At 40.8% G+C, this 19956-nt stretch overlaps 1 protein-coding gene across 31 annotated transcripts in view; it reads right to left on the reverse strand.

Annotated features, from left to right (window-relative positions):
• Window positions 1–19956, reverse strand: part of ZNF438 (zinc finger protein 438) — a 388718-nt gene that overhangs the window by 134498 nt on the left and 234264 nt on the right. For 4 of the 31 annotated variants that reach the window (XM_082619981.1, XM_082619985.1, XM_082619976.1 and 1 more), the window contains one exon: window positions 9587–9787. The exons of the other annotated variants lie outside the window; for them this stretch is intronic. The gene's annotated coding sequence lies outside the window, so the exon portion shown is untranslated. The remainder of the gene's footprint in view (window positions 1–9586; window positions 9788–19956) is intronic. 31 annotated transcript variants of the gene reach the window in all.

Genomic DNA, 19956 nt, shown 5'->3' on the forward strand with positions numbered 1-19956 from the left:
AATGTTTAATTCTAAGAGTTCATAATTTTTTTAGTAATTGGTCATCTTCAAGAGATGATAGAGAACCAATTAATCATCTTAAAAACCATTAAATCAAAGAAAAAGCTCAAGAATTTATCCTGCCTTTCCTTTATGAACTGTATGACTGGGTAATACCTAAACTCTTTCAACTATGATAGCACTCTTCAAGCCACATGCACGTCTAATGGTAAAGAGTAAAATTCTAACCGGCTAGGAGGGTATAAGCACAGCCTTTAACCAATGAGTGGCTTATCTGACCATGGGGTAACCCTTGGGTAGTAAAGATAAAAGAAAAAAACAAGAAAATAAATTTGAGTAGAGACATCCAATGTTGTCCACTGGGGGAAACAGCTTTCACACAGTCAGTTCATCCAAGTCACTAACAATATATATAAATAACCAAGCAAACGGTATTAACCCCCATTCCCAAGGTGATCACTACACAGAGTTGCTACATGGTATTTAAAATGCCCGGTCTTCAACAAATACTGCAAAATGTGCAAAGAAGCAACAAACCCATTTTCAGGGAAAAAAAGGCAGGCAATACAAACTGATTCTAAAGGGGCCCAGATGTTAGACTTAACAGATACAGACTTCAAATCAGCTATTACAAATAAGTTCACAGAACTAAAGGAAATCATGTATAAAGAATTAGAGAAAAGTATAAGGACAATGTTTCAGCAAATAGAGAATATCAATAAAGATAAGGAAATTACAGGAAAAAAGCAGCAAATAGAAATTTTGGAATTGTACAATAACTGAAAAAGTACAATAACTGAAATGGAAAATTCACTATAGGAGCCCAACAGTAGACATGAGCTGGAAGAAGAAAGAATCAGAGTGCTTGAAGATAAACTGATAGAGATTATATACAATTTGAAGAATAGGGAGAAACAAAGAATGAAGAAACATGACCAGAGCACCAGGTGGCGCAGTGGTTGAGAGTCCGCCTGCTGATGCAGGGGACGCGGGTTCGTGCCCCGGTCTGGGAAGATCCCACATGCCGCGGAGCGGCTGGGCCCGTGAGCCATGGCCGCTGAGCCTGCGCGTCCGGAGCCTGTGCTCCGCAATGGGAGAGGCCACAACAGTGAGAGGCCCGCGTACCGCAAAAAAAAAAAAAAAGAAAGAAATGAACAGAGCACCCCAGAAAAAGAGAAAGGCACAGAACGGAGACGTACATAACGGCTGAAATCTTCCCAAATTTGATGAAAAACATCAGTAATCTACACATCTAAGAAGTTCAACCAACTCCAAACCAGATAAATATAGAGATCCACACCCAGACAAAATATAATCAAAATGTTGAGAAACAAAGAAAAAAATCTTGAAATCAGCAAGAGAAAAATGACTCATCACATACAAGGAACCCCAATAAGACTGACAGCTGACGCCTCATCAGAAGCAGAGGAAACTAGGATGTAGTAGGACTGAAGATTCAAAATGCTGAAGATAAAAAACTGTGAATTAAGAATCTTACGTCCAGCAGAACCATCTTTCAACCACGAAGGTGGAACCAAGACATTCCCAGAAAAACAAAAACTGAGAGAATTTGTTGCTAGGAGATCTGCTTTATAAGAAATACTGAAAAGAGTTCTTCAGGTTGAAAGCAAATGACACCAAACAGTAGTTTGAATGCACACAAAAAACAGACTGCCAATAATTATGTACATAATTACAAAAGAGACTACAATTGCATATTTCTCCCCCTTCTCTTAACTGATTTAAAGAGCAATTCAATGAAACAGTATGCATACAAGTGTATTGTTGGGCTAATAACAACATGTAATATTTTATATATTTGATGATAGTAACACAGAGGAAGCAGATGAGAGCAAACCTGCCTTGTGCTGGAGTAGGGAAATAACACAAGATGGTAACTCAGACCCACAGAATATATAAGGTGGATGAAAAGTAGAGAAGTTAATATAACTAATCCATAAATATGCACCTGCTCTCCTTTCTTCTCTCAGCTTCTTTAAAAGACTTACATAAAGGAAAAACTATAATAATATATTGTTGGGTTTCTACAATATATAGACGTAATATGGATAACAGTAGTAGCAAAAAAAAAGGAGAGAGAAATAGAGCTATACAGGAGAGGAGTTTCTTAATTTTGCTGAAGGTAGGTAAAAATCAGAAGTAGATTCCCTTAAGCTAAGAGCTATATTGTAAGCCCTAGAGCAAACACTAAGAAACTAATTCAAAATGTATAATTTAAAAATTATTAAAGGAGTTAAGATACCACACTGGAAGAGATTCACTTTTTTCAAAAGAGGACAGTAAAAAAAAAGAACAAAAGGCGGCATAAGACCTATGGAAAACAAAAAGCAAAATGGCAGGTGTAAATCCAACCATATCAATAATATTAAATGTGAATAGACTGAACAATCCAATCAAAAGGTGGAGATTATCAGATTGTATTTTTAAAAACCCAACTATATACTGTCTACAGGAGACAGTAGGTTCAAGGATACAAATAGGTGGAAAGTAAAAGGATAGAAAGTGACACACTATGAAACAGCAACTGTAAGAAAATCAACCAAAATAGGCGGTAAAGCTACAAGAACAACAGAGGAAGAAGAATTGAAAGAATAAATAAACAATTCAACAATGATAATAGACTTCTTATCCCCTTTCAATACTAGTGGAAAAACCAGGAAAAAAAAACAACAGGGCAATAGAAGATTGGAATAAAAGTGTAAGCCAACTAGACCTGCCAGACATCTATACAACACTCCACCCAACAACACAAGGCCGTCTTCTCAAGTGCACATGAAACATTCTCTAAAAGAGACCATATTCTAGGCCACAAACAATCCTCAAGAATTTAAAGTGATTAAAATCATGTGACTAAAATCCATTCCACAATGGAATGCAATCAGAAATCAGTAACAGAAGGAAATTTTGGAAATTCACAAATACATGGAAATAAAACAATACACTTGTAAGTAGCCAATGAAACAAAGAAGAAATCGTAAAGGAAAGTAGAAAATACCTTGAGATGAATGAAAACTAAAATATAACATACCAAAATCTACGGGATGTAGCTAAAGAAAGCAGTGCTTAGAGGAAAATTTATAGCTGTAAATGCCTATATTATAAAAGAAGAAAGATCTCAAATCAATAACCTAAACTTCCATCTTAAGAACCAAGAAAAAAGAGCAATCTAAACCTAAGCAAGCAGCAAGAAAGAAACAATAAAGATTAAAATGCAAACAAATGAAATAAAGAATAGAAAAACATGAAAGACAATCAATGAAAACAAAAATTGTTTCTTTGAAAAGATCCCCGAAATTGACAACCCTTTAGTTATAGTGACCAAGGAAAAACGAGGGGACACAAAAATTACAAATGAATAAAAGGACATTATACAGAAATAAAAAGTATTATAAAGGAATACTATGAACATCTGTACAACAACAAAGTGGATAACTTGGAGGAAAAGAACAAATCCCTAGAAAAACACAAACTACTAAAACTGAAGAAAAAATGGAATATCTAAAAAGGCTTATAGCAAGAGATTGAACTGGTGATTAAAAACACTTCCAACAGATGTAAGTGCAGACTCAAAGGACTTCACTGGTAAATTCGACCAAACATTTAAATGAGAATTAACACCAATCTTTGACAAACTCTTCCCCAAAAAAGAAAGAAAAAAAAAAAAAAGGAGATAATACTTCTATGGGGCCAGGGGCCAGCAATACTCTGATATCAAAGCTAGACAAAGATATCATGAGATATCTACAGACCAATATTCTTTATAGCTATTGATGCAAAAATCTTCCACAAAATATTAGCAAACCAAATTAATAAAATAAAAGCCACATGATCATATCAATTGAGAAAAGGCATTTTCCAAAATCCAACAGTCTTGTCATAAAACTCACTCAACAAACCAGGAATAGAAAGGAACTTCCTAAACCAGACAAAGGGCAACCACACACAAAAAAATCACAGCTAATATTATACTTAATAGTGAAAGACTGAATGGATCACTCCTAAAATTAGGAACAAGAATACAATGTTCTATTTCTTACCATTTCTACTCAACATTTCACTGCAGGTGTAACTAACCATTGTAATTAGGTAAGAAAAAAAACCAAGCAAACAAAATCAGCATCCAGAAAGGAATAAGTATAACTATCTCTATTCATAGATGATATGAATTTGTAGCACATCCTAAGGAACCAACTAAAAAAAAAAACCATTAAACACAAATAACCAGGTTCAACAAGGTTGCAGGATATAAGATTAACATACAAATTCAATCTATTTCTATACAACAGCAATGACCAACCCAAACATAAAAGAATGAAATTAAGAAAAGAGCTGCATTTACAATCACATCAAAAAGAATAAAATACTCAGGAATATATTCAATATTTAACAAAAATAGTACAGGACTCACTCACTGGAAACTACAAAACGTTGGAAAATATTAAAGACAAAACATGCTACATTCATGGGTTGTTAAGACTTAATATTGTTAGGATATCAATACTCCCCTTATTGGCCTACATATTCAGCACAATTACTATTATGATCCAAGCTGCCTTTTCTGCAGAAATTAAAAAACATCCTAAAACTCATTCGGATATGCAAGGAACCCAGAATAGCCAAACAATCTTTAAAAAGGAGAACAGAGTTGGAAGATTCACATATCCCAATTTCAAAACTTACTATATAGTTGCAGTGATCAACACATTATGGTACTGACATAAAGACAAACATGTAAAACAATGGAAGTGAATTAAGAGTTCAGAAATAAACTCTTACATTTATAATCAATTGTGACAGAGTGCCATCCAAAACAATTTAATTGACAAAGTACAGTCTTTTCAACAAATGGTGCAGGGACAACTGAATGTCCAAATGCAAATAAAATAAAGTTGGACCTTTTCTTACATAAAAATTAACTAAAAATGTATCAGAGACTTCAATGTAAGTGCTAAAACTATAAAACTCTTAGAAGAAAACAGAGCAGTAAATCTTTATGGTCTTGGATTAGGCAATGGTTTGTTAAACATGATACCAAAAGTACAAGTGACAAAAGATAAAATAGATAAATTGGGATCCATCTAAATTAAAATATTTTGTACTGCAAATGATACTATAAAGAAAGTGGGGGAGGGCTTCCCTGGTGGCGCAGGGGTTGAGAATCCACCTGCCGATTCAGGGGACACGGGTTCGTGCCCCGGTTCGGGAAGATCCCACATGCCGCGGAGCAGCTGGGCCCGTGAGCCATGGCAGCTGAGCCTGTGCGTCTGGAGCCTGTGCTCCGCAACGGGAGAGGCCACAGCAGTGAGAGGCCTGCGTACCACACACACAAAAAAAAAACACAAAAGAAAGTGGGGGAAAAGACGCAGAATGGGAGTAAATAATTGTAAATCATGTATCTGAAAAGGGACTGGTATCAGTCATAAAGAACTTTTGTAGGTCTTTAACAAAAAGGTAAACAATTATATAATCAAAATTATCATTATTTTATAACTATAATTTAAATTTTTAAATGAGCAAAGGATTTGAATAGATGTTTCTCCAAAGAACATTTACAAATGGCTAATAAACACATTAAGAAGATGCTCAACGCCATTTGCCACTGGGGAAATGCACATGAAAAACATAATACAGGGACTTCCCTGGTGGCGCAGTGGTTAAGAATCCACCTGACAATGCAGGGGACACAGGTTTAAGCCCTGGTCTGGGAAGATCCCACATGCCATGCAGCAACTAAGCCCATGCGCCACAACAACTGAGCCTGCACTCAAGAGCCCGCATGCTACAACTACTGAACCCTAGAGCCTAGAGCCCGTGCTCCGCAACAAGAGAAGCCACCGCAATGAGAAGCCTGCGCACCACAGCGAAGAGTAGCCCCCACTCGCGGCAACTAGAGAAATCCCGTGCACAGCAACAAAGACCCAACAATAAATATCTTTTTTTAAACAATAAATAATTTTTTAATTAAATTTTTTTAATTAAAAAAATTTTTTTTAATTTTTTTAAAAAATTAAAATTAAAAAAAGAAAACCATAATACATTTACAGTCAATTAGATACTCAATGAGATACTACTTTATACCCTTTAAGATGGATATAATGAAAAAGAGATAATAACAAACATTGATGAAGATGTGGAGAAACCGGAACCTTCTAATTGCTGTTGTTTATGCAAAATGGTGTAGCCTCTGTTTTTCCAACAGTTCGGCAGTTCCTCAAAAGGTTAAACCATAGAGTACCACTTGACCCGGCAATTCCCACTACTAACTGTATATTCAAGGGAAATGAAAGCATACATCCACACAAAAACTTGTGTGTAAATGCTCATAACAGCATTATTCATAATAGCCACTAAGTGCAAACAACCCAAACGTCCATCAGCTGATCAATGGATAAACAAAATGTGGCATATCCGTACAATGGGGTAGTCTTCAGCAACAAAAAGGAATAAAATACTAATATATGCTATGCCACGGATGAACCTCAAAAGTGTTACACTAAGTGAAAGAAGTCAGACACAAAAGACCACATGTTAGGTGGCTCTGTGGCGCAATGGATAGCGCATTGGACTTCTAGTGACGAAAGACCACATGTTGTGTGACTTGATTTACATGAAAAGTCAGAATAAGCAAGCTATAGAGACAGAAAATAGATTAATGGTTGCCAGGGCTGGGGTGACTGGGAGGATGGGGATGAGGAATGACTGCTAAGGGGTACACGTTTTTTTCTGGTGTGACAAAAATGTTCTAAAACCTAGACTGTGGTGATGGTTGTACAATTCTGAGAAGACACTAAAACCACTGAATTGTATACTTTAAATGGATTAATTTTACAGCATGGAAATTGTATCTGAATAAAAATGTTTTTACTTTGGTTAAAACCAAACTATAGTGTTGAAGGAAACAAACTGGATCCATAAATTATAAAAAGAAAAATGCAAGTGATTACTATGAAGATTTGGGATGATGCTTACTTATGAGAGAAGAGAGGGTTGTGATTGACACAGGACACAAGGAAGAATTTCACGGGTGACTCGTGAAGTTCTAATTCTTGACCTGGGTGCCACTGGCATTGTAATACTTCATTAAATCATATATCTGGTTTGGGTGATTTTCATACCTTTGTTTTATTTTATAATAAAAACACTTTTTAAGGGACATTTTTGGATTTTTTTAAAAAACAGGAATTTGAGGGGCTTCCCTGGTGGCGCAGTGGTTGAGAGTCCGCCTGCCGATGCAGGGGACACGGGTTCGTGCCCTGGTCCGGGAGGATCCCACATGCCGCGGAGCAACTAAGCCCATGAGCCATGGCCGCTGAGCCTGTGTGTCCGGAGCCTGTGCTCCGCAACGGGAGAGGCCACGACAGTGAGAGGCCCATGTACCGCAAAAAAAAAACAAAAACAAAAACAAAAAACAGGAATTTGAGGTTATATGCTAATCATCTGACTAAATTATTGTCAATATAATAATGAACTATCCTATATTTGCACTGTCCCATACAGTTACTGAGCACTTGAAATGTGGCCAGCACAACTGAGGAACTGAATTTTTAATTGATTTTAATTCTAACAAATTTAAATTCAAATTTAAATAACCACACGTGGCTGGTGGTTATCACATGGACAATGCAGGCTTGGAACATACAACTACTATAAAATTTTTGGCAGATATGTATTTTTCAAGAACAATGGATGAATAAGCTAACCTTTAAAATTCTAAAATAAAATTTACATATCACAAAGATGGCAGCTTTGCGACAACCGTAATTTAAGCTTGCATAAACTTCTCAAAGAACAACCAAATAAACAAATATGTCTATATCTATATATAGATATAAATATAGATATAGACATAGGTATATATGGTATATGTTATATAACGTTGGAATCGGATGTTCATATCTCCAAATTTCGCAATCATATCTCCAAATTTCATCCAAATCATCAAGGAAATGAAAATGGCCACCTAGTCTGAATATCACTGAAGTGATTTGTACAATACATCACCAACTCCCATCCCTGCCCTGTCACAGACTCCAAGAAATACCAATTCCTCCAGAATCTTGAACAAATCCAACTAGATGTAAAGCCTACAGTGTTTTTGTCACCCTCCAATTTGTTCCCCAGATTGGGCCCTCAGTTCTCCAGATTGGGTTTTATGACTAGTTTCTATCACTAAAAATGGTCCTTAGCATTCAATCACTCAACAAACAATGACGAATTATGTTAGGAACTATATTAAGAAACAGATGAAAAGTACAGTCTTTGTCCTGAAAGAAGTTAGAGTCTAGAGGAGGATAAGCACCAAATAAACCTCCAGAATTGAGCAGTGTGTTTAAGAGCTAAATGAGTACAATTTACATACCTCCATGGCTGTACCGAAAAGGGGCATCTAACTCCCAGGGACAGAAAAGGGACCAGGGAAGCAGGGTGATAGTAGAGGCATCCCTGAGCTAAGTCCTGGAAGATAAGCAGCGAAGGGAGAAAGAGAAGTGTTTCAGTCAAAGAGAAAACATGCAAAGGCTCAAAAGCTCAAGAGAACTCAGAATCATGGCAGGTTCAGGTACTAACGCCCAGGAGAAGTACAGAAGCGAGAGAAGCAAACACTAGCCAGGCAGGCAGAGACCCAGGTCTGAAGCCCTCTGCTGGCATAGGAGGGAGTCTGGATTTTATCTGGAAGGTGTAGGAGGCCAAAGGATTTTGAGCTCAGGAATAATGTGATTAGACCTGCATTAAAAAAAAAAAAATCACTCTGCAACAGTATGAAGTATAAGTAAGAGAAAGTCTGAGATTGGAGACAGGACAAGCACTTTTAAAGAGCATTACAGCAATATGGGTGAAAAGATACGGCTCAAACTAAAGCAGAGACAATAAGGATGGAGACGAAATGATGCACTGGAGGGATATTTAGAGGATGGAACATAAACCAACTGTACATGGGGGTAAAGGAAGAATAAAGAATCATGGTGAGTTCCAGGTTTCTTACATGAGAAAAAGGACGCTGCCATGCATCAATTAAAAAAAAATACAAAAGGAACAAGTGCAGGTTTGAGAGTAATTCTGAGTTCTGAAACTCAGAAAGTGGTAGTAAAATCAATAACATCAAACGTCCGCAGAGAGGTTGAGTCAGCTCAGCTCTACAAGCCCCAGCTCAGACTTACTGATTTAGAAGCTCTGGGGATGGAACCCAGGTATTTTCATCCCCCTCCAAATGATTCTGGTGTACGCGCTAAAGCCGGAGAAGCGCTGGTCTTGCAAAACACTAGTGGTAATACTGGCAAAGGCCCAGGCAACTGGGTCGGCACGCATGACAGAAGGGGAGGCTTCCTATCAGGGGCAGCAGAATCCAGGTTACAGGAGATGTACGGAATAAACCGGAGGAAAAGAAATGGAGACAGCACGCATAGACCCTTCTTTCAATAAGCTTGAAGAGAAAGAGGAGACAGACTAAAAATAAAGATGAGAAAACATGATGAACAGAATAAAGTCCTCCAAGTGCAAAAAAGGATTCAGAGCCCAGGCAGAGGAGCTAGTCTTGGAAGGGACGGTGGACACGAGTGGCTGGCCTCACCAGTCTGCTCTCCATCCTGGATACCAGAATCCTAAGTTTGTTCTTCTCTGAGAGGAGGGCTGGAGGGCCATGAATCTTGAGTAGCCAAAGCCAGTCACTGGACTTCTCTATCTCTTGCCACTGACTGGTTTAGAAATGGGATGTATCATATAAATTTGGCTAGTGAAGTCAAGTCTTCTGGGAGGCTTCTTCTTTCTCTCTCTGAAAAAGGACATAAGAAAGATGCTATGGCTTGAATATTTGTGCCCCCCAAAAACCCTATGTTAAAGCCTTAATCCCCAATGTGATGGTATCTGGAGGTGAGGTCTTTGGAGGCTATTAGGGTTAGATTAGTTTAGGAGCTTGGAGCCCCAAAATGGGATTAGCGTCCTTATAATATAGGAGACTAGAGCTCTCTCTCTCTGCCATGCGAGGAAACAGGAAAAAGATAGTTGCCTGCAAGCTCATGAAGAATCAAATCTTCAGGCACCTTGATCTTGGGCTTCCCAGACTCCAGAACTGTGAGAAATAAAATGTCTGTTGCTGAAGCCACCCAGTATATAGCATTTTGTTATAGCAGCCCGAACCAAGACAAGAGACACCTCTTCTTACAGTCTTGGGTGCTTTGATATGAGGATGTCAGTCTTGGAGCTAAAGCTGCCTGCCATCTTGAGACCAGGAAGGGACAAGCTTGAGGACAAAAGCTAACTTATCATGATAGCAGGACAGAAAGACAGAAAGATTCCAAGAGCCTAATGACAGCAGTTAGCTGCTACATGAACCAACTATAAAACCATCTTTCTTCCAGATTTCTAGTTCTATGAGATCATTAAATTTACTTATTATTTAAGTTGTTCACAGTTGAGTCTTCAGTTATTTGTCAGCTGAAAGCATTCTAACTAATACAGAAAGAAAGATTTTCACGAGATGGGTGTGGATGAAATTAACTTGGCCTACTGGAGACCTGGGAATTTGAAGGAGTTTCAGCTTTAAGTTCCACTTATTAAACAAAATGAAGCTCATGTAGTTCCATTTTATAAAGAGACTGGCCTTAAGAGTTCTTTTCTGCTTAAAAAAAAATCTAGTATTTCTAATGATGACAGTAGCTAGTAATGAAGACAATGATGATAATAACAATAATAACAATCCAATTTACCTTCAGCATTCCGTTTGACTTCAATAGTGAAACCCTCCCAATCTTACTTAACCTGATCTATGGTCATTACCGAGGACTCAAGGGGTTTTCCAAAGAAGACTTCTCCACTTCTGAATTTATACCTACAGCTCGTTCACATGCAGGAGGCTCACCTATCCAATTTACCTTCAGCATTCCGTTTGACTTCAATAGTGAAACCCTCCCAATCTCTCTTCCTTTCTGTTTACAACTTGCATGTCAGTTTTATTTTCCATACCTTCATAGCACGCAACACTACGCCACAATATAGTTTATGGAGTAATCCTTACCTTTAAAGGACAAGCACTCTGAAAACAGAACCACTTGTAAACAGATTTCTATTTTTCTTTCCACACCGTTTCGAAACCTGTTCCTCCAGCTGTGGAATGACCCCTTTGATTCCCATCAGAGGGTGGAAAACCAACACTGTCGCCACACGGATCAATGGAGCACAAATAACGAAAAGCACTAGAGTTGCATGCCTATCCAAGCAGTCCCCAAATGGTGAGAAAAAATGTTTCTGGAAGTTAAATTGTAAGTCTTGAGCCCAAAACATTTTCCTACAGAAACGATGTTACCATGAGTCATGCCATTACTAGGCCAGTCCATACAAGCCTTATGAAACCATATGCATAGGACTATTGTTTGAACTACCCCCAGGCAGAATAATACCTTTTCCTTTGGAAAATACATCGTTTTCTCCCTCCACCCTCCACCAGGTCCCAGGGGGAAAGGGCCTCATCATGGACTCTGTTCCCTCCTCCAGCCTCATCCCTCACAACTCTCCCTCCCCACACTCTGTGGTCCAGCCATACCACCCTCCTTCAACCTGCAGGGCCTTCTCCCCTCCAAGTCGTCGCTGTCATGCCCTTCCCGTCCTCTTCGTGGTCACCTCCGCTCGGACTTCGCCGGTCTCGGTTTAAATGCTGCTTCCACAGGAAAGCTGTCCCTTGTCCCCATACTGAGTCGTGGGGCCCTGCCACACTTCCCCACCACAGTATGCATCACACTGCATGGAACCCACTTCGCCAATCTCCCCTATAATCTCTGCCGTGTTGGGGATACATTCTATTTGTTATCTTAAGCCCAGAGATCAGAAGAGTGGCTGGCATTTGAAGATGTTTAATACATATTTGTTTGTATGAATGAATTTTCCTGAGAAGGTACTCCAATGCTTTTTAAACTTGATCTATGGAATACTTAACCTGATCTATGGTCATTACCAAGGACTCAAGGGGTTTTCCAAAGAAGACTTCTCCACTTCTGAATTTATACCTACAGCTTGTTCACATGCAGGAGGCTCACCTATCCAATTTCCTCCACACTGCTGGTTTATAAAGTGACTTAAATGGAACATTAAAATTCTCGCAAGCAGGAATAAGCATATTTTCTAATAATACCTTTATCTCTTCCTTGCAGGTAATGTCATTCATTCTCGTGGCTTTTACTTACTATAACTGATGAAGTGCTGATTCCCAAATTTGTATCTCTAGGCCTGATTTTCTCTTGAGTTGAAGATCCAAGGGTCCAGCTGTCTATAATTTTCAACCTGAACGTCCCACAAGGACTTCACTCCATCTCCCAGGTCCTCCCCGCCCTTTCTTTTCTCCTGTGTTTCCCATTTCTGATATAGACATCATCATCTAGGCACTGGAGCCTGAAACTCAAACTTAAAGACTGGTCCACGGACAACGGTGCAGCTCACCTCCTGGAATCCCAGAGTCTCTGGCACCACCCCAGACCTGCTGAATCAGGAGCTACCTTTAAACAAAATCCCCAGGTGATTCATATGCACACTAAAATTTAAGAAACATCGATCTACAATTCTTCATCCTCCCTACCCCTACACATCAACTCTGTCACTAAGACTTCACAGGAAACTGTCCCAAATATGCGCCTTGCCACCCATTTCTGTCATCACTGCCTTGATGTAAGCCACCCCCTCTTGTCTGGGACACGGCAGTGGCCTCTTAGCCCATCTCATTCCTCTAACCATTGGCTCTCAGCCAGAATTTCAGAAGAGACATTCAGCTGTACAGCTATGAATTTTGAGAGAGACCATGTGGTTGAACAGCTTCTGTGCGCCAGGCTCTGAGGCACAATCGCCCACCCCTAACTTCAGGAACCCCCCAGACAGGTGGCAGGGGTTGACTCACACACCCAAGACCACAGTATGGTACTGAGTCAACTCAGAGGGTGGCTCAGCAGCAGCGCTGGGTCGGGTGGGACGCCCTGCTCCTATCCGGTTGCTGCTCTCGAGAGAAGACAGAGGCCAGGAGGAAGAGGTGAAAGATGCAGTTTGGACGAGGCAGAAGAGTCATATGTCATGTTGAGACAAAGGCAGTGGCTGGGGGTAGCTACAGCACAAGAAACAGAAATCAGAAAATGGCCCCAATCCCTTAAAACCTTGCTGGAATCGGGAATTATCTTAATTTCCAGTACTTCTGAGAGAATAGAAGGGGTAACCCAAGGCTGATTTAAAATGCACTTCTTTGATACCCATTTTTATTACTAATTGTATTCCTTACCTGCTAAAATTCTCTGTCCACCTATGTCCTAAATCTTGACAGTTTTTTTCCTCATTAATTTGCGAGAAGTCCTCCAGTATTACAGATGTTAACCCTCAGTCACACTTGATATGAGCATTTCCCCCAGTCTGTTATTTTATTTTTCCATTGTGAACAAGTCTTCAATTTTATATATCCAAACTGATGATCTTTTCTTTGGTGAGTTTCTCATTGCTCCAAATTCTGAGTTATCAAACTTCCACAAACCTGATGAGTAGTACATTCTATTTTCTACTACTTTGTCTAAAATGTGATTGTAAAAATACCTCGCTCTGGACAGCAGCTAGACCTGATAAAGACATGATGTGCATAAACATTCACACATAGCCATTAATCTTCCTCTTCCAATCCTACTCCCACCCCTTTGCTAAGATACAGCCAGGGAATTTGCTTTCATCCCAACTCCTCGCTTATTTTATTCAAATTCCCTCACACTACAAGGCTGGGAAGGCAGCAGCTGGAACAGGTGTCCTGTGCACTATCTTTAGAGATGGCCCTGAGACACCCACACCCTCTATAGAAGAGTTAAGAATGAATATTTTAAGGTACATATTGGGGACAGAAAACATTTAAGGGATGCTAATTTTAAAGTACTGGTGGCAATATTCACTGCTATACTTTCTAAGTCCCTAAAACTAGAAATCAAATATCTAGGTTTTCTTTAAGGGTCTGCCATGCCATAGCCTTTTGACTTCATGTTATGGAAGACAATTTTCAAATTGAAAAAAGGGCTTAAGGAGCCTCCTACACTGCTGGTGGAAATGTAAACTGGTGCAGCCATGATGGAGAACAGTATGGAGGTTCCTTAAAAAACTACAAATAGAACTACCAAACGATCCTGCAATCCCACTCCTGGGCAAATATCTGGAGAAAACTATAATTCAAAAAGATGCATGCACCCCAATGTTCATTGTAGAACTACTGACAATAGCCAAGACATGGAAGCAACCTAAATGTCCATCGACAGATGAATAGATAAAGAAGATGCGGTACGTATATACAATGGAATGCTACTCCGCCATAAAAAAGAAGAAATAATGCCACTTGCAGCAACATGGATGGACCTAGAGATTGTCATACTGAGTGAAGTAAGTCAGACAAATATCATATATTGCTTATATGTGGAATCTAAAAAAAAAAGATACAAATGAACTTATTTACAAAACAGAAATGGACCCTCAGACATAGAAAACAAATGTATGGTTACCGGGGGGGGGGGGGGGAGAAGGGGTAAATCAGGAGTTTGGGATTAACATACATACACTACTCTGTATAAAACAGATAACCAATCAACAAGGTCCTACTGTATAGCACAGGGAACTCTACTCAATATTTTGTAATAACCTATAAGGGAAAAGAATCTGAAAAAGAATAGATATATAGGGACTTCCCTGGTGGTCCAGTGGTTAAGACCTCTCCTCCCAATGCAGGGGGTGCAGGTTCGATCCCTGGTCAGGGAGCTAAGATCCCACATGCCCCACAGCCAAAAAACTAAAACAGAAGCAATACTGTAACAAACTCAATAAAGACTTTAAAAAGGGTCCATATAAAAGAAATCTTTTAAAAAAAGGATATATATATACGTATACATATGTATAGATATAGATATAGATATATAACTGAATCACTGTGCTATACAGGTGAAACTAACACAACACTGTAAATCAACTGTACTCCAATTTTTTTAAAAAGGGAAAAATTCATGAAAATGAATTACCAAATTTACATGAATAAATAAATAAAAAGGGCTTAGTCTGTGGTGGTTTGCAGTTGAACGTGACTGGCCCCCATAGCAGTGTGGAACTTAGAGGGCAGGGGCACGGTTTAGATGTCACGTGAGGGAGCACACACACGCTGCTCTCAGTGAGGGACCGGAGATCCTCAGTGTCCCACAACGTGCAGGGCCGCCCTGTACGACAACAACCTTCCCGCCCCAAATGCCAACTGCCACCCCACTTCAGCTGAGAGCCTTCCAGCCCAAATGACCTGCTCACAAGGTCTGGTGCAGACACGTCTCCTGACTTCCATTGGTTCTACCTGCCCTGGCATAGGTACTTGTTTCAGAGTGGGAGGGCCAGCCCAGGAGAAGACTGTGAGGTGGGCCTGGCTGTACTGGATGCCCTGCTTACCCTCCCCCCATGGGATCTCTCATTTCACCACCCAACCTGGCCTGCATTCGTTCAAGTAACATCCCCACGAGGTCCTGGCTTTGGCTACTCTCTTCTCACTCTGATCCACCAAATCCTGCTTCCTTCAAGACCTTAGAAAATACTTGATAAACAAATCACACAAAGATGTTAATCTCATGATGACACCAGGCATTCCTCTTCTCAGGAATACCTATATTTAAGGCGTAAACCAAAGATACCATTCCTTACCATCTCCTCTACCACCACCCTGGTACCAGCTCCTCCCACCTTTTCACCTGGATCACCGCAGTATTCCTCTTTTTGTTTGTTTTTTTGTTTTTTGGTTTTTTTGGGTTTTTTGCTAGTGATGTTAACTGTCTCTTCATTTATTTATTTATTTATTTATTTTTTTGTGGTACGCGGGCCTCTCACTGCTGGGGCCTCTCCCGTTGCAGAGCACAGGCTCCGGATGTGCAGGCTCAGTGGCCATGGCTCATGGGCCCAGCCGCTCCGCAGCATGTGGGATCTTCCCGGACCGGGGCACGAACCCATGTCCCCTGCATCGGCAGGAGGACTCTCAACCACTGCACCACCAGGGAAGCACATCACCGCAGTATTCTTAACTTGTCTTCCTGCTTCAACCCTCCAACTTACAGTCTGTTCTCAACAAAGACCTGACCTAAATGAGAGCCTATCGTTTCTTAGCCCCAAACGCCCTGACAGCTCCCTAGTTCACTCAGAATAAAAGCTGAAGTACCTCCAGTGTCCTGCAAGGTCACGCATGATCTGAAATGAGGAAAGCTGGAGGGCAGTAAATCGGGAGAAAGAACAAGAGCTCACTTTGGTTCTGTTAAGTTTGTTAGGAGACAGTCAGACAGAGCTGCCCAAAGCCATTATCCTTAGACCCTCCGAAGGGAGCTTCAGGCTTGATAAGTGGGTCTCCACTGGGGGGGATTCTGCCCCCAGGAGATACTCAGCAGTGAGTGGTGACACCTGCGGTTGGCACACCGGGGACAGAGGGGTTCTACTGGCATCTGGTGGGTGGAGGCCAGAGATGCTGCTGACCATCCTGCAACGCACAAGACAGCCCTGCAGCAAAGTGTCATCCAGCCCCAAACGTCACTAGTGCTGAGGCTGAGAGAGCGTGGGCGAGAGACATAAACACGGGAGACTTACTCAAATAGATCATATTTAAAATCAGAAGGGCGAGGGGGGAAAAAGAGGACGAGACCTTGAGGAGCCCCTCACTGAGCAGTCAGGCAGAAGTGGAGGGACCGACACAGAAGACGGAAAAGGAGAGCCAGGAAAGGGTGGTGTGACAAAGGCCGAGAGCAGAGGTTCCTGAAATGAAGCAATGGGCAACTGCGGTCAACTGCGTGCAGAGCTGCTGAGATGCCAGGTAACGCGGGAGCAGTGAGAGGTCTGAAAGCCCGGACGCGGGATGCTGCGGGGAGTGAGATGAAAGGCGCCTGGGGTGGCTACCGGCAGTTCTGAGGCTGCAGAGTGTACGCACCATGAACGTGAAACCAACACGCAGGTAGCTGGGCTCAGCCAGTCCTGAGTGTTCGCCAGGCCGGAGATCAAAGGGGTGCAAAGGGATGGGGGGAGTCTGCAGGTGAGTAACTGGAACTGGGTCAGAAGCCTGGATGAGGAAGGAACTGATGACCACAGGGAACTCACGAATAGAGAGAAATGGGGCGGGGGGTAATGAATTGAAAGTCTCAAGGAGTCATAAACACTTTCCCACATCAATACATATAATTCTCTTCCATGCTTTTAATTGCTTCATAGTAATATAGCCTATTTCTTGATATTATTAAAGTAAGTGTGATTTTACTTTAAGAAGAAATAGCTCTTTACCATCTGAATACTGCCAACCCTCCTACTTACTCTTCTAGACAAGAATCAAACGGCATTTGTGGAAAAGATCGCGTCATTGCGAAAGATGTGCGAAATAACAGACGTGGGTTAAACTACGAGCCCTTCCATTTACTAACGTTGCGAGCCTGGACAACTTAGCTAACCTCTCTGGACCTCAATCTCTCTAATTAACAGATTGTAGGAGGCAAAATAATGACCCCACCCCCAAGGATATCCATGTCCTAGTCCCTGAAATCTGTGAATATGTTAGGTTACATGACAAGGGGGAATTAAGATTGCAAGTGCCTATCAACGGCCCTTAAAATGAGAGTATCCTGGATTACTGAGATGGGTCCTTAACGGGAGAAGAGGGATGAACAGTCAGAACCAGAGAAACAGCGTCCAAAAGACTCGACCTGCCACTGCGGACAGTGGAAGGAGGCCACGAGCAAAGCAAGTGTGGGCAGCCTAGAGAAGATGGAACAGACAAGAAAACGCATCTCTACTGAAGCTTGCAGAAAGGAATGCAGCCCTACCAGCTCTCAGTAAGACCCATTTTGGGCTTCTGACCTCCAGATCTGTAAGATAATACATTTGTGCTATTTCAAGGCATGAAGTTTTTGTTAATTTGTAACAGCAGCAACAGGAAACGCATACACAGGTGAAACAAATCGCCCATAGACTGCTGTGCATTAGCCAAGATGACGCACATGAAGTACCTAACGGAACGACAAGCACAGAGGAAGCACTGACATAACGGCTATTGATACCCTGCCAGTGCTAATAACTATTAACAGCACTGAACCAACAGTGAGCACCCCAAGAACACTGACTCAGTCCTACGGTTTCCTCAACTCCGTGACCTAAGACATCATAGGTCACCTCTGCAGGAGTCCCTCTTCTCACCTTCAAAACAACATGAGGGAGCCTCAAATACATGACTTCTAGACTTTCTTCCAGCTCTACAATTTTATGATTCTAAAATCTAACTCTTCTTTTTTTTTTTTTGCGGTACGCGGGCCTCTCACCGCTGTGGCCTCTCCCGTTGCGGAGCACAGGCTCCGGATGTGCAGGCCCAGCGGCCATGGCTCACGGGCCCAGCCGCTCCGCGGCACGTGGGATCTTCCCAGACCGGGGCACGAACCCGTGGCCCCTGCATCGGCAGGCAGACTCTCAACCACGGCGCCACCAGGGAAGCCCTAAAATCTAACTCCTTAATGACACATTCTACTTATTGCTAATTAACTGATTCAGAAAATCCTATTAAATAAAAATAGTAAGCCAAGCAGTTTTCATTTTATGTTTCAACATTTTCAATATCTTATACTGCTGAGTTATAGCCTTATAAAGTTGAGTCATGGCATAAAATCACAGGCCTGCAAGCAAGGAAAAATATCTAAGTCATCCTGCTACTATTTAAAAGCCTTACAGTCAAACTATAATATTACTAGGATCTTCTCAAATAGCTCAAAGTATATCCCTACATATTACCTCATACATTCTTTTTTTAACAGCTTTACTGAGATATAACTCACCTACTATACAACTCACCCTTTTAAAGTACACTATTCATTGACTTTAGTGTATTCACAGAGTTGTGCAGCCATCAGCACAAGCCACTTTAGACTGTTTGCATCATCCTGAAAGCAGCTCGCTGCCCATGAGGAGTCCCTCCCCATCCCCCCGCCTCCAATGCCCCCAGCCTACTCATCTACTTCTGTCCCTATGGAACGGCCCATCCTGGACATTTCATATAAATGGAATCATACAATGTATTCTAACGTTTTGAGATTCATCCATGTTGCAGCATATGTCAGCACTTCATTCTTTTTTTTCTTGCTGAATGATATTCCATTGTGTGGATATACTACATTTTGTTTATCTAGTCATCACTTGATGGACATCTGGGCTGTCTCTACTTTTTAACTATTAGGAATAATGCTGCAATAAACATTCACGTACAAGTGTTTGTGTGAATGTGTTTTAATTTCTTTGGGGTATATACCTAAGAATGGAATTGCTGGGTAACCCATGGTAACTTGATGTTTTTAACCTTTTAAAGAACTGCCAAGCTGTTTTCCAAAGTGGCTGCCCCATTATACAGTCCCAGCAGCAAGGTATAAAGGTTCCAGCTTCTCCAAATCCTGACTAACACTTGTCATTACCTATCTTCGATTACAGCCGAGTAGTGGCTACGGGTGCTATCTTCTGTGGTTCTGATTTGCACACCCCTATGACGAATGCTGTTGAGCATCGTTGCATGTGCTTACCAGGCATTTGTAAGTCTTCTTTGGAGAAATGTCTATTCAGATCATTTGCCCATTTTTTAACTGAGTCATTTGTCCTTTTTACTACTGAGTTGTAAGAGTTCTGTGTAAATTCTGGATACAAGTACATTATCAGATATATGACTTTTATGTATTTTCTCCCACTCTGTGTATCTCATCTCATCTTAGTGCAGCGACTTGCACTAAATAAACAGATGCCGTGTTGCTATCCCCATTTTACAGATAGAACTGGCATGTCATTAAACAGACTTGACAACTGGCTGACTCAAAAGTAAGCTTACAGATGTGCTCCTGGTTTTATTCATTTAAAGATGAATGAATATTGATATTCATTCATTGGTATGAATATACATTGTTATCAATGTATATTGAT

The sequence above is a fragment of the Mesoplodon mirus genome (assembly GCF_964341445.2).
Source record: "Mesoplodon mirus genome assembly, chromosome: 4".
In the NCBI taxonomy this organism is placed as follows: domain Eukaryota; kingdom Metazoa; phylum Chordata; class Mammalia; order Artiodactyla; family Ziphiidae; genus Mesoplodon; species Mesoplodon mirus.